The sequence below is a fragment of the Leptidea sinapis genome, chromosome 28, assembly GCF_905404315.1.
Source record: "Leptidea sinapis chromosome 28, ilLepSina1.1, whole genome shotgun sequence".
Lineage (NCBI taxonomy): Eukaryota > Metazoa > Arthropoda > Insecta > Lepidoptera > Pieridae > Leptidea > Leptidea sinapis.
Window position 1 is genome coordinate 8,743,132 of NC_066292.1, and position 16,654 is coordinate 8,759,785.

The following is a 16,654-nucleotide window of genomic DNA, read 5'->3' on the forward strand; positions in this document are numbered from 1 at the left end:
ATAATTGTAAATAAAATAATATTTAATAATTAGTTTATTTTTTTTACTTTTTAGTGTATATAATATCTATTGTTTTGGAAGTTTGCTTTGGAACGCTTTGTTTTTTTTGTTAAATTTTTATTTTTAGTCTGCCTCAGATCGCATGCTCACTGTGCACGTCGTTAAGGAAATCCGTTGGTCATCATATTCGACTACGAAAAGTAATTGACCATAACGAAGTTACGGTACGTGAATCATATATCCGGATAGCATATAAAAGATTCGGCTGAGTACCATTAATTTACTCCTAAGAATTAAAGAGTTCCGTTACTTTGTCACGGATCCCATAGTCAGTACCTCACCAAACTACCCTTGAAGTACATCCTTTCATATAAGAAAAGAATAATCGAAATCTGTTGGTGTGATATTGAGTTATTCGTCCATTTGTCGCGCACATGCTTAACGCATATTTTAGACATTTATAGTGTTCTCATGGATGCCACTGTCAGAACAGGACTAAATTGCAATGGGAACACACACCCCATCCTTTCAAATAAAAAGAAAAAGAATCATCAAAATCAGTTTATCCAGTCAAAAGTTCTGAGGAAACAAACATAAAATACTAACAATAACAAAAATAACCACTATAAAATAGATTACCTTTCAGCGACATTAAAAAGCTTTAAAATTTAAATTTGGATCACAATGACCTATTTTGTAATTTGTTATTTCTCCAATATCGTTATCATAGATGTTATAGTAAAAGTTTTGTTATAAATCCATACGTTAATCCACAGTAGATGACAACCGATAAAAACAGGCCAGGTTTAATTACTTAAGTGTTCGTGACAAGCTACGTCTTACACTCGCGATTTGTTTGAGTGTGCGTGAATTGTTCAAAATAGAGTTTAACTCTAAACTCAATTTCTTTCGACGTTTTCACAGCTGTCAAAGTCTGCCTAGGCGTATAAATGATCTAACTGTATTGTAACTATTAGCAAGAAACATCAATTAATTATCTATTATCGCGTGCAGTTCGATTTCTAAGTAAAGAATAAGTTATTTTCGTACGATCCACAAATGGAAAACTATTTCCAGCGAGCTCAAAGTTCACAGAATGCAACTCAGAAAAACTATATCTAAGGTTCCCTAATGCGTTGTGAACACGCATAAACTTTCGAGGATTACAATAGGGCTGTCAACTTTAGTAATATCTATATTTCTTTTTTATTTTATGAAAATAAGGGACGAGACGAGCAGGACGTTCAGCTGATAGTAATTGATACGCCCTACCCATTACAATGCAGTGCCGCTCAGGATTCTTGAAAAACCCAAAAATTCTGAGTGGTACTACAATTGCGCTCGTCACCTTGAGACATAAGATGTTGAGTCTCATTTGCCCAGTAATTTAACTGGCATCGGTGCCCTTCAGACCGAAAATAGTAATGTTTACACATTACTGCTTCACGGCAGAAATAGGCGCCATTGTGGTACCCATAATCTAGCCGGCTTCCTGTGCAAAGGTGCCTCCCTGGACTGGTGATGTCTCTTTACGCAGTCTTTTTTGGAAACAAACGTGTCGGACTTCATCAGAGCTAAAGACTGGCCGTCGTCAAGTCCCGATCCTAATCCGGTGGATTGTGATTTATGGTCAGTTTCAGAGAGTACGGCTTTCTCTAAACGCCATGACAATTTGGAGTCCTTAAAAGAATCCGTACGATTGTCAGTGAGAAATTTTCCCATGGAAAGAGTGCGTGCTTCTATTCATAACTGGCCTCAACGTTTAAAGGACTGTATTGCAGCCAATCGAGACCACTTCGAATAAGCATATTATATTTTAAATTGTTCAATATTTATAACAAGACTAAGTAAATACAGCGAGAAATGCAAAATTTTGAAATATCCTCAGCGGGATTCAAACCAGATACCCAGTGGTCAACTGACTGACTTTTAAGAAACCAAACTATCTAACATGGGACCGAAACTCATTGAACAAAACGATGTTCGAGTATAGAATTCGAAACTCAGAATATACATCAGAAAAGTCGTCAATTGACCTCAATCCACCTCCCACACTGTACGCTAGGTTTGATAATATAACAATGTAATATTGTTAGCTCTCTCCTGATTCCCTGTGACAGACATCCATGATGAGTGATAGTACTGTACAAAGTCTATGTGGGCGAGAAGTCAAATAGTTTAGTTGTTCTCAATTTTATGGAGTACATTTTCTCGACCATTTGATTATGGAATAAAGGGACAAATGACGATATGGGTCACATCATAGATAATTTATACGTCCAGATGAGTCTCTTGCTGTGAGACAACCGGTAAAAACCGGCCAGGAATATTAGGTTATATGTGCGTGACGTAGACATGAGAGTAGACGTAGCTTACGTCTTACACTACTTACACGAAACACGTCTTACACAAAATAGAAAGATTCTTATCTTTCTCTCAGTAAGTGTATGTTTTTTTCTGTTTGTTACACACAATTAAAAGGAATTACTTTTTCGTGTGTGGCCAATATTCAGATAAATCAATAATATCGCTACACATCACCTCACACAAGAAACTCAGCGGTCTTTTTTTTAACAAAAGTAGGTAAAAAAGACATCAATGGAATTTATTTTCTCAAAATTGATTCCTTTAGAATTCTTTTTGATGTCATTTCTAAAATACTAGATACTACTACCGCTTCCGAAACAAATGGTGCTCTGAGAGAGAAAAGGCGGTGCAAGAAACTCTCTCAGCATTCTTTTTTTGCGCTCTCTTTAATTAATTTATTACTAAAATAGCTGAAGCGGCTTCAGTTCGAATCTGATGTATCATTAAGAATGATTAGTTTTTTTATGTTGTAGTAACCTTTACCGCGTAAACGATTTGACAATTCTTTCGAATTTCGCAATAAATAGGTATATCGTGAGCAGAATCTGGTAAATATCTAATATTTCGATATTAGTTATTATATTTATGATAGTAGTAAAAAAGGAGCCTCCGATTGCTAACTACAGTTGGCAACCCTGGCATCTGCACATTCGTTAAGCTTTACATAACACTAAATAACCTTTAGACCGTGTTACAGTAACGTTAGCACATTACGTATTAAGTATTTAATAGTTAGTTGATAATTGAAAATGGAATGTTGTATTGGTGTGGGTCATGTCAAATTAAAATCAAATCAAAATCATTTTATTCACGTAGGTCACGGAAATGACATTTATGAATGTCAAAAAAAAAGTATTTTCTTATTGAATCTACCGCTACTTCGTAAAGGGTTGAGCTAATGAGAAGAAGTAGCAAGAAACTCATTGCCACTCTTTTATATCAAGATTTACATTTAAGTACATCGATTTATAAATCATTTCAAATTACAATATAATATGTAAAATGATGCAACAGACACTCTCAAACGTCAAATAGTCAATGTCTTACACGAGTAAGTCAAAAAAGTACATGTAAATTAATACAAAAGTTATTGAGTACAGTAGCTGCATCATCCACATACACCATAAATAAATAAAGGTATTCTACGAGCATTTTATAAGCGATTATAAATAAATAAATATGAATATATCCATACATATATATATATATATATACGGAGAAGGGTGTTGGGGTAGATCGGGGATATCCTAAAAACTGACACAGTTCATGTTCACCACAGCTTGCATAAGGGTTGGTGCGAGTGGAAGAACAGGTAATGGTTAGCAAATTAAATCAAACCAAATATTATCATTTATTCACATAAGTCTTACAAATAATGTTTTAGGAATGTTAATGTAAGAGATACATTTTACCATTTACCATAAGTTGAGCTTTACAGAAGAAGCGACAAGAAACTCACTTTTAAATCATCCTCTGAATATTAAGTACCTCCAAAATGTATTAAGAGTACAATATGATCCATCATAGAAATACTATGAAATATTTTCGAAAAAATCTTTCTACAAACCACAACAAATTTTGGAACAATTGCAGTTTATATGTCAGTCACCAACGGATCAGCATCAGGCTCTCTGATATTATGTGATCACCCGAAACCATCATCGCTGCTTTTTATAGTGATCACCAATTCATATTTCACCGTGCTTCGAGAGAACGAGTTTTTTTTTCTGGGTAAGCCAGGTTATACCTCGCTGTGGCTATTCCTTTAAAGTAGACAAACTGTCCAAAAACACTTTCAACCTCAAATTTATCCTTTGGCATTTTAATAACCATTATATTTATTTTTAACCAAAAGCAGGCAACTTCTTGCATCTTACTTCACGGGAAATGATCATGTCATTTATTTCTATGTAAGAGAATACACCTAGGGGATAAATGGGGGAAAAATAAGGCTCTTAGTGTCTGTTAAATGAGTGTGTGTTAAATCATTGTTGTTAAGTACCTACTTTAATTAGTAAAATATTAATTTCTCATGTAAGTGACGATAGGTCTTAATGAGAATAAAGTTATTTAAACCTAAATGAGTGTGAGAAAATATCAATAATTTCGTTATAATGCTTATTTTAATATTTATTTATATGGGCTTGTGTTAAAAATAATTACACTCAGTTTTTTTAGTTTTAAACTTACAATTTTATTTAAAATATATTCACATATGGTATAAGTTATAGAATTATCATAACTATCTCAATAGTAAATATTTCCATCTTCTAATAATTCGCACACGATGTTCGGGTTATCCTGGAGGTATCGTGACCCGGACCGTTAGGGTCGTGGGGTTCGATTCCCGCTATCTACACGTACCATTCGCAAATTGCAATTGCTTCCAAAAAGATTATTTCTACATTGTTTATGTGAAGAAGCGAGAAGTATTGAATTGGCTTGTATGATAATCGCTCTAGAATTGAATATATTATATTGTATGCGCTTCAACTGTAGATATTTTTTTATGAAAATCAGAGACTAGGCGATCAGGACGTTTAGCCGATGGTAATTAATACGCCCTGCCCATTACAATGCGGTGCCGCTCAGGATTCACGAAAACCCCAAAAAATCTGAACGGCACTACAACTGCGCTCGTCACCTTGAGACATATTCAAATTGAAATTGAAATTCAAATATTTTTATTCAAAATAGGATGTGACATCACTTATTGAAAGTCAAAAACTACCACCCATTCCAAAATGAATGCCTCAGACCTGAGAAGAATGGGCGCAACAAACTCAGCGGGCTTTTTTTTTCATCGAATGTTTACAAAGTAATATTTTACAATTATTATTTAATAGCCTGAGGTCACTCCACTCCCAATCTGTGGTATCATTAAGAAAGTCATTTATGTTATAGTAACCTTTACCACACAAACGTTTTTTAACAATTCTTTTGAATAACGTTATACTTTTGTTTTGAACATTTTCTGGGATCTTGTTGTAAAAGCATATACATCGCCCCACAAAAGACTTACTAACTCGACTTAGCCGAGTAGTAGGCATCATAAGTTTATGTCTGTTCCTGGTGTTAACATTATGGTTATGACAGTTTCTGGCAAATTCACTTATGTGCCTATGAACATACATTACATTATCAAGAATATATTCAGAAGCAACAGTCAAGATGTTAATTTCTTTAAATTTTGCTCTCAATGATTCTTTAGGACCTAGGTTATAAATAGCGCGAATAGCCCTCTTCTGAAGCACAAATATTGTATTAATATCGGCAGCGTTGCCCCATAGCAATATACCATAGGACATAATACTATGGAAATAACTAAAGTATATTAGTCGCGCCGTATCTATGTCAGTTAATTGTCTAATCTTTTTAACCGCGTATGCTGCAGAACTAAGTCTATTCGCCAATCCTTCAATATGGGGGCCCCATTGTAAGATGTTAACTCTCATTTGCCCAGTAATTTCACTAGCTACCGCGCCCTTCAGACCGAAACATAGTAATGCTTACACATTACTGCTTCACGGCAGAAACAGGCGCCGTTGTGGTACCCATAATCTAGCCGGCTTCCTGTCCTGCTACTGGAAAAGGAGCCTCCCACTGGTAGGTAGATAACACTTATACCCAGAAAATAATGATTTTAGTACAGTAATGGATACTGTTAACATTTTTTTAACGAGTCATAAAAATATGAGTTTTTGAGACTTTAAATTTAAATTTAATATAACGGAAAAAGATAATATTATTTATTCAATAAATAATACTTATATAAATATAGAGAAAAGATTCTATAGTTTATATTATATGCATGTTTGCATAACTGTAAATTTTGCATTATTTACAAAACTTTACAAGATGATTACATGAAAAATTATCAGGAAGTATACTAAAAATACTGGCAACATTTCCGCGTTGGATAGCTAGGCTGATCCTTTGCTAGCCAGCTGCTAGCGCTTGGGTTGCCAGTACCTACATTATACATTTTAGACCTCTAGGGCCCACGGGCACGGTGTTTTATTAGGGGTTGCAAACAGATTTTAAAATAACAACGCAGCATCATTTACGATATATTACTATGTAGAGTGAGTCGTCATATTATATTTGTGACCCTAAATAAGATTGAAAAATTGATGAATTATTAATTGAAGTGAAGGATATCACTTGACATTTGAATAGATGAATAGCTAAAATATTTAGCTAGCCTGTGTCGTTCACAATACCACCAGGAAATCCAAGCAAGCTTGTGTGAAGAGATAGAAGAAGAAGCGTGTAGCGTTACACTTGAAAACATATTATCCTTCTGCCTACATTCTCAGGACCAAGCGTGAAATTTATTATGTGAAGTTTAAGAAAGTTTTTATATGAGATAAAGAGTTTTTTTGAAGTTTTAATTGTTATTGCATGCTTGGAAAAAAAATGAGAGTGATTTAAGTCAGTCAATACATACTCGTATCCTTACAAACTTAGATTAAGAATTGGTGTCCGCTGCGCCCCAACTAGATACCGCACTACCTAATAACATTACTTTTTTTATATATATTTTTTTTTTCTACATGTACTTCGCTGATATATTAACCCGTCCAAGCAATCACCTAACAATTTATACATATAAATGCCGTAACGGATAGAATAATACCACCATACATTGATAGGGCATACCTTTAACGGGATAAATAAATTGAATACAATGTTACAAGGCAAAAGCTAGAGCTTAATAATACTTACCTACTAATAATAATATAAAGTAGCAGGCTACGTACGGCTACACTTAATAGCAGTAATAATTCAAAGTGGCTGAACAGGAGCATTCACTTGAGGAATTTTATGTAAAAAAAAAACGAATTAATTCCGCACCTGCCCGGTTCATTGCCTCGGGCGACGTGCTCAATGGAGCTGTCAGTTTTGACAGCTGTTATGTCACCTTGACAGAATCGGTTGACAGTTTTGTAGGTTTACCGTTGCGCGTTGATTAATTTTTGACAAGACATAAAAAGGTTTAAGATTGAGAGGTTGCTTTTGAGGCGGTTGCTTTAATATGGATTTGTTGGTTGTACGTTCTAATTTGTGCCAATCATAAATATGTTGTAATCTCATGAAGCCAACATAAATTATTTTATTTATAAAGCATTGATTGATTTTATTAAGTTTTTCGTCGTTTCTTCTAGCCACTCTTTGATTTCCAGGAATTGAATGGATATTATAAAATCAACTTTTTCATTATTAAGGCGGCGACAACCGAAGTTGATATTTTGGGTTTTAATATTATGTTTTATTTCCAAGAATATAATTTAAGATGGCCTGCGCAGAACCATGCATTATTGTCTTCTATATAATCAGCTTTATTATACGCCTTCTTTGCAAAACAGCTATATTATTACACGCTTTTTATTAGCTTCATCTGTATGTATGTTTGTTTGTAACCGACTCGACCTGCGATTTTGACCCACTGTAAACAGCCAGATTTGGTTCAAACTTCGTAGATTTATCGAGGAACGATGACCATACATCAATTTGATAAAATTATTTTTTCATTGGCAAAATAATATTTTTGTTAATTTATAATATTCATCTATCGTCTTATAAGGCAGGAAATGATGTTAATTTTAAATTTCAACCATTCTTTTTAACCGATTTACCTAATATTAAGAAATTTTCGAATACTAAAGAGAATTTGTAATGCAATAATGCAAGTAGTATTTAAAATTTAATTTAAAATAAACCAAACTTAAGAGTAGGAAATATTTTCCAAGTTTTAGTTCGCTTTTTTTTAGAAAAGTGTTTTTAGTTTTCATGACTATTGTTTAATGTGCTTAGCGAGTCCTAATAAATGTATCAAAATTCAGTTTTAATAAACAAATAAAGTTGACTAACAAAATTTTGTTTAATGAAAAAATTTTATAATAATTTATAATTTTAATCCTAGAGGTGAGGGTTATTACTTTAAAAACATAACAAATTGTTCAGTTTTAATTACAAATATGAGTACCGCGTCTCATTAAAAATTTTATGCGCGTAAATACAGCTTGAATACTTAGTTTAATTAAGGAGTTCTGATGCCTTCCTTTCATCAATTGAATAAAAATACTTCACTATACGTTAAAGAACCTCAAAACAATGTCATTTCAAATAAACTGGACCTAATGCTTGTCTAATTGCTATTGCTTTTTCATCATCACCAGCCGGAAGTCGTCCACTGCTGGACAAAAGCCTCCCCCAAAGATTTCCACGACGATCAGTCCTGCGCTGCCCTCATCCAACGTATTCCGGCGATCCTGACCAGATCGTCGGTCCATCTTGTGAAGGGCCTACCAACACTGTGTCTCTCGGTACATGGTCACCATTCGAGGACTTTACTTCCCCAACGGCCATCTGTCCGTCGAACTATGTACCCTGCTCACTGCCACTTCAGTTTCGCAATCATTTGGACTATGTCGGTAAATTTGGTTCTCCTTCGATTGCTTTTTATATTAATAATATTGATACACTTTTTTAAAAATTATCTTGGCCTATACTAGGCGTAGCCCGTACTATAGGTGCCAGACAATGATATATTTAATACATTAAATATTCATACAATCTATACGAAGACCCCTATAGCCCAGTGGCTAGTGACCATGCCTACTGAGCTAAAGGTCCCGGGTTCGAATCCGGAATATAGGTGCAATCATTAATATGATGAATATGAATGTTTGTATCCGAGTCATGGATGTTTATTTGTATTTATGTATGTTTAAGTAAGTATATTGTATTAAATATATCGTTTTCTTGTACCCATAGTACAGGCTATGTCTTGTTTGGGGCAAGATAATTTGTGTAAGAGTGTGTCAATTGTTATTATTATTATTATTATGTTATATATATATATACTTACGGATTCAAACCCGGGACCTCTAGCTCGGCGGCCAGATCAGTATCGAGCCTGCTTAACGATATCATTATTAAAGTGGGCGAAATTTTAAATGAAATTGTTTCGCGAAGTATTTGTTAACAAATTTAAAGACTGTTGTATTAACAGCTTTTAAAATGAGGTGAAGTTAATATTTAAAAACTAGCTGACCCAACAGACGTTGTCTTGTATATAATAAATAAAATAATGTTTTTTTATGAATTTGTCAATAATATATCATAACATCAAAAATTACTTCGTAAAATATGCACCCTGCTGACGTAATGAAATTATTTCACAGCAGAACTGTCAAACCGTGCGTCAATAAATTCTCTCATAGAAATTATGTATGGACACATCAAAGGAAAAACAATTTTTTTGTTTTTATTTAATTTAGCAGCATTTTCCTATTTATTCACCTTTTAAACCTTCTCTGGACTTCCACAAATAATTTAAGACCAAAATTAGCCAAATCGATCCAGCCGTTCTCGAGTTTTAGCGAGACTAACGAACAGCAATTCATTTTTATATATATAGATAAACATAAAGAAAATATATACCAATTTAGAGACCTCAATACATGAATTAGAACCTTAAGCTTAAACACTTTCCAAAGCACACGACAACGTAACAATTATATGGTAACTTTCACTAAGACAATGGTGTCTGCAAAGCGATGTCTGTGTTGCAGTCCGTTGCATAAAACGGGAACAAATTAATATTCCCGTGGATGATGAAATGAAATTTTATTTGCAAGAAACATTGTAGTTAATATTTTAACATAATATTATTAATAATCCAATATGTTTCGTCAATTGACATGCAAAATATGTTATAGAGATGTCTAAGTACCAACACACTACTGTTATACTGAAACATGTCAGATTTCACAATGATATCATTAATATTAATAACATTTAAAAAAAAACTATTTAGTACCTATGTTTTGTCGTATCAAAGCAACTTTTTTAAAGTTTACACTTCACTAAAAGCTTCGAGCGCTTTATTTACTGTAGTATTGAACGAGGCTGAGCTATCACGTTTGGCTATGTAACGCTCGTTCGGTTAAAGTGGGCTCAAGTCGATTAACAGAGCTAGATCAGTCAGAGCAAAATTTTCCAGAGTACTTTATACACAATTATAATAATATACATTGTAAATGTTATTTCTTTACGAATTTAAGATACCATTTTATTGTAAAATTGGTGAACAAACCATGATGTATTACCAAACCGATGGTAAGTGGAACACTGAAGGAGTCACAGGAGCTTTGCCAGCGATCTAACTAATAGTACTACGTTGTTTTTTGAAGGTAACCATATCGTACTGTCTAGGTCACAGCGCAAGGAAGCTCCCTCTAAGGTTCGGTTGTACTTTGAAGAAATAATTGATTCCACAAAGTTGCTGTACGAGGCAAGAAATTTCTCACAAAATGCGCGCTTGTACAATGCCAGATGTCAACATGATGCGATCGTATAGAAAGTAAAAAACAGCCAGCCATGGAGATATGAAATAGCGAAGGTCAAGAGATTCGTTGCCAGCCTTTGAGGTCTCTAACCTTGAAGATCCCTGATTCATTAGCTTCGAAAAAGCCTGCACTTATCTTCAGCTTGTAATTCTGGACGTGTTTACATCAGGTATATGGGAGTTCTAGAACCCGAATAGATATTATTACACTATATTACTATTAAATGGACATTGTTCACGGCTCTTATAGACTTCACACTTGCCAGTTATCAGCTCGCTTGCAATAAGTTTAATCCAATTTACATAATCGCGTAACACAATATATTTTAGTAACTGTATAAGAGTATATAAAACAGCAGTAAGAATGTGAAACGTGTTTTTAAAACGACCAACGGGAATAGGTTAATGAGGTACTATTTTCATGCTTATGACAAGATGAAGCGTAGTACACGCTTCATCTTGTCAACTTATTGGGGTTGATAACTGTCAGTGGCCATTCTGGGACAAGGATTGTCTCAAGAAATAATAGATACGTCTCTAAATGTTGTAGTAAAGTTAACAAAACTATGAAAAATCTAAAACTTATGTATGAAGAGACAGCCTCGTTTATGATTTTTTTTATGAAAATAAGAGACGAGACGAGCAGGACGTTCAGCTGATGGTAGTTGATACGTTATGCTCATAACATTGAGCTTGACAACAATGAGCTTCCTTGTGCGGTGTTTCCGGGACGATACGACATGGGTACCAACAAAAAAAGCGCGTACACCTTCCTTAAAGGCCGGCAACGCTCATGTGATTCCTCTGGTGTTGCAAGAGAATGTGGGCGGTGGTGATCACTTAACACCAGGAACGCTCGTTTGTCCTCCTATTCCATAAAAAAAAACGTCATAGGGAGTGGTGAGGCAACCGCTCATAGACATCCGCAGAAGCAGGGGTGAAGAGATTTGTTGCTGGCCTTTAAACTTAATATACTTAATGCCTTACTTAGTAAAGCATTTAAAGGAACTCGCACTGACTATGATAATTGAGTTCAAGAGAACACGTCTACATAAGTTTGTATGCAAAATTGTTATACTTATTATCCTGCGGCCATATTGTTGCGATAAAGCGAAAATCTTCATATAGTTAATTTTAAACTATTTTGTGAATAAAAAAAAATATTGAATTAGGCGTTACTTTGCGGAACTTGAGGATGCCTCGTGTAGAGGCGATAAACATGTCGAATTGTTTTAAAAACAATTATTAGCGGAATTAACACTAAAGAAAACTTAAATCATTTGTATATGTGTGAATAGAAATTCTTACACGCGGATTATAGTAGAGTGAACTGGCAGAAGAAAATGAATGTCACATACCAAAAAAATTGTCCCCACTCCAGACATTTGGTTCTGTTCAGGGTGATTCGAATATTAACATCAAGAGCAAGCCGCGCTTATTAAAATATTTCAACCGATGTTTTAGTTACTGAGTAGCTCAAGTAGTTTTTTTTTAATGAAAATAAGGGACGAGATAAGCAGGACGTTCAGCTGATGGTAATTGATACGCCATGCCCATTACAATGCTTAGTTTAGTTCGTTTAGCAAGTGACAGAAACTGGAGTCTACATCGGAGTTGGAGAAAATAATAAAAATTTAAATTAAACATTCAGATTCAAGAAAGAGAGATCAAGGATGTGGTTCTCCAATCACGTATTTTACAAAAATAATGTCCACAATTTATAAATGAAATATTTGTCAAAAAAAATAATGAAACTTTAACCGCAACATTGATACAATGTCGCAAGCACAATTTAATCTCGTGAATTTCGTACTCCGCCCACCTTACAACGCGAATGCCTTGATATTGTGCTCGCTTAACACTTTAAATACAAATGTAAGTTTTAACAGAACACGTGCGATAAAGTTATGACATAATAAAGTACGGTTGTGCTACACAGCTATATGCCTACTGTGTATAATGTATAATCTATATGGCACGTCTTACGTTGTATGTACATAATATCTAAGTTCTGAGTGATCTCTAATAAAGCAATTTGTTATGTTTTAAATTGATAACCCGCACTTCTGAGATAAATTACACAAGCAAAACTGAAAAAAGAAATGAACGAAGCGGGACTCGAATCTGAGACCTCTCGCGTTCCGTACGAGCGCTCTTTCCAACTGAGCCAAGCAATCGAGTGACGTATCGCTTATAAAATCTTCTAACGAGTCAAGTGAAGTCAGCAGCGGGTGTCTGAGAGGTAGCACTAGTGTAGCGGTGTGAAGTGTGTGGTGAGTCGTGGAGGGGTGAGGAGAGAGGTGGCGAATGGTATATAATGCCTTGCTCGGAGTATGCATGAGCATTCACCACCTCCCTCCCGTCGTTATCCCGGAGGGTAGCCCTTTCCCTTGTTTGGGCGCAAAAAAAAAAACCAATCCCCCTAACTAACTCTCGTCTGACCTGGATCGCCTCGGGGATCGGGGATAATCAGACGCATTTAGATTCTATGTGGTACGTGATCCAAGCCATTCGGCATTGTGCCCGTTGAAATCACCCAAGACTACGATTTCAGCGGAGGGGATCTGTGCAAGCACGTCGTGAATTGCCGCTTGAACGCAGCCCATGAGATGATCGGTTTCTGCGTTACCACTATGGGACCTGAGACGGTATATAATGCCTTGCTCGGGATCCAATCCCCCTAACTAACTCTTGTCTGACCTGGATCGCCTCTTGGCATCCGGGGATAATCAGACGCATTTAGATTCACCTCTAGCTTGTGATCATCCTTCTGATGTCACTAGTCCAATTAGATAGCACATTCTTTGCTATATCTCAGCGGATACTCAATAGGGAGTGCCGCTTGCGTCTCTTGCTCCCCAAGAGAAGGTCGCCTTCGATGAAGGCTTAGAGGGCACCTGCCCAAAGCCAACTTCAGGTGGTGTTTAGTGGGTAGGCACTTAGGATTTTACGTGAGTCTCACATAACCAGCGCAGACTTAGGCTGCGTTGGTATGCATGAGCATTCACCACCTCCCTCCCGTCGTTATCCCGGAGGGTAGCCCTTTCCCTTTGTTTGGGCACAAAAAAAAATAATTATCCTGCTGTGTTAAAAATGTTTGTGTATATTTGAAACACAAGTGTTATTGTTAGTGTATATTTGAAAGTTCAAAGTATTAACTGTAAAATCTGTACATTTTTTTATTTTTATTTATTTATACTATTAATCATGTACAGAAAGAATCTTAAAAGCTAACATAGTCCCGCAAAACTGTTTGGACAGTTTGCCTGCAGGATCAAGTCTCTACATAATGCAGTGGTTTGCGTTGAAATTCCGTTTTTATTTTTCCTGACTGCTTTACATCTTGTATGCCTTGATCAACTCTCAGGTTGTGGCTTCATCTACAGGATCTACTTTACAGTTGAAGCAGAGAGTCAAGAGACAGTTGGGGGAGGTCTATGCCAAACGGCACACCGAGCTGAAGGACATCAGAAATAAAAAAGTTACTTTTTATCAGTTATTTTTAATTTAGTCTACCGTAAATTTTTATATTAAATTGTCCTCATTTCGGGTCATTTCAGAAATAAAAAGTGTTTTTATTTATTATAACCGTTAATGGTTATATCATAAAATTAAAACCAGTGGTTCCAACTTACACACAATAATACGTGAACTATGAGCACATCAATATTCTAACACCTATTGTTTACAATCATCAATATGTATTGGCTTTGATTGACAGTGTGTTGTAAGCACTATTGTGCTTTATAGACACAAGAATATACATTAAATATAGACAATATTCTCTGTACATTCTTAAAAGTGAAACCACACATATATAAATCATTGAGTTACATAAAAAAAATTACCAACCAGCGGGAGGCCCCTTTGCACAGGATGCCGGCTAGATTATGGGTATTTTTCTGCTGTATTTCGGTCTGAAGGGTGCCGTAGCTAGTGAAATTACTGGGCAAATGAGATTTAACATCTTATGTCTCAAGGTAAAGAGCGCAATTTTAGTATCACTCAGAATTTTTCGGTTTCTCAAGAACCAATCAATTACCATCAGCTGAACTGCTCGTCTTGTCCCTTATTGTCATTAAAAATGTATTATTTTGTTTTGTATTGAAATACGCTATCATATATAACCGGTTTTTCACATCTGTTTTAATAAACGTGTTATAAAACGTGTCGCACACAATATTTTTGACTACGACATGGTAATTTAATTTAAAAATAAAAAAACAAATACCACAAGTTTTCGAGTTGCCGCTTAAATGGGCGGGAAATGTATTATATACATATACATATCTGTGGTGAGTGGTTTCATTTTTTCTTCAAGGAATGGCAAAGGTACACCCATACAGCCAACGAAGGAATATTTCAAAATATACCTAGCAGCTTCTTGGCAAATTATATTAACAAATTGTTTTCATAAGTTGACATTAAAATGTTTAGTCTGATGATTTTAACATGAAAATATTATTATGTATTTAATATAGTAGGTACTACCATAAATTTCTTTGAACCTACCATACCTAACCTAGATTTAGTTGTCTGTGGCACCAAAACCACTTTGCCTTTTAGGCCGTAGAGTATAGACTTTTTCAAAGACATAATAAAGTATGTACAGTGTCACCAACAGATCTGTGAACTGATGGGTGTCGCCATCGTCGTTTCAGTGTTGCTAATTAATTCCAATGTGCACAAAAGTCGGGAAAGTCGACACATTTTTATTTAAATAATAATAATAAATAAAACACACGAAGCACTCGAAAGTATTAGACACTGACTGTCGAATGACATTTCAACATGGCGACCGTAGTTCCTATTTTTGCCACTTCATAGGTAAGTTGGTATTTACTATACTAAGGGTTTGTTCCGATATGCACTGCGAGCACTGCACCGTGCCGTCACTATAGACAAATTCGTTCCGCTATGAACTGCCAGTATACTGCGCAGTACCCTAGGAAAATTTATGACGTCATAAATCGCCGCCATATTCTACTGTGAGCACTGCCGTTTTCGTGGTAAGGTACTCGCAGTGTACTTTGATCACGTGACCAGTCAAAACCCCTCGAGTGCCTTACGTTTTATAAACAATACCTACAGTTTAATCCCAAATATTTTTTATTTGACAGTACTCCAACAACAGTTTTTTTTAATCAACTAGCAAACTTTAATACACTCATTTGAATGCTGCGTCAAAAATAAGGCTGACAGTATACGGAATTGCGTTCCGTTTTGAATAGTAACAATGTGGCACTCAGGACTGCCGCGGTAAAGCTATTCCATAGTATTTTTTATCAACTTATGCAATTATAGTTATTTATTTATTTTATTTATGCAGTATTATATTTTGATAAATTAATTAAAAAAAAAAGCAAACGGGAAGTGAGTAAAATTTAACTTGCAAGATTTGATTACAGACAGACAACGGGACAGTTGAAACTTAATAAAAATGCTTGTCATAATGATAAAAATTAAAAAACGTGATAAAAAAAATAAAGAAATTTATAAAATCAAGACGTACCACGGGCTCGAACCTGAGACCTTCTGCGCAAAAAGCATACGTGATAACCGCTATTCCACGGCAACTGTAATGACCGTGGTGAAATATCTATATAGATCTAGTAAGTAAGTGTTAGGTTATTTTCGTTACGGAATTTCTCGATTCGGTCTCCACGCTCAAGGCCCGCGATAGAAGCTATGCAATAGCTTAAAAAAATGTCGAAGTCACTTTGGCCAGTTTGACTTGAAAGCAGTATATAACTTCACACCTATTACATTCGGCCGCGGTAGTACGGACAGCGGTAATGCGACTTGCGATAGATGGACGAAAAAATTTGAGGCGATGTAATGTAAGTTTCACTGTAAAACCACCCTTGTTATTAAGGTACTGAAAGTACATATTTGCTATGCATTGGCTACTTTTAAAAAATCCTCTGTGGT

General features: G+C 35.3%; 1 protein-coding gene across 3 annotated transcripts in view; it reads right to left on the reverse strand.

The window, feature by feature from the left end:
• The window catches only part of LOC126972962 (uncharacterized), a 284,567-nt gene that overhangs the window by 213,751 nt on the left and 54,162 nt on the right, over positions 1-16,654 (reverse strand). The gene's annotated exons all lie outside the window — the stretch shown is intronic.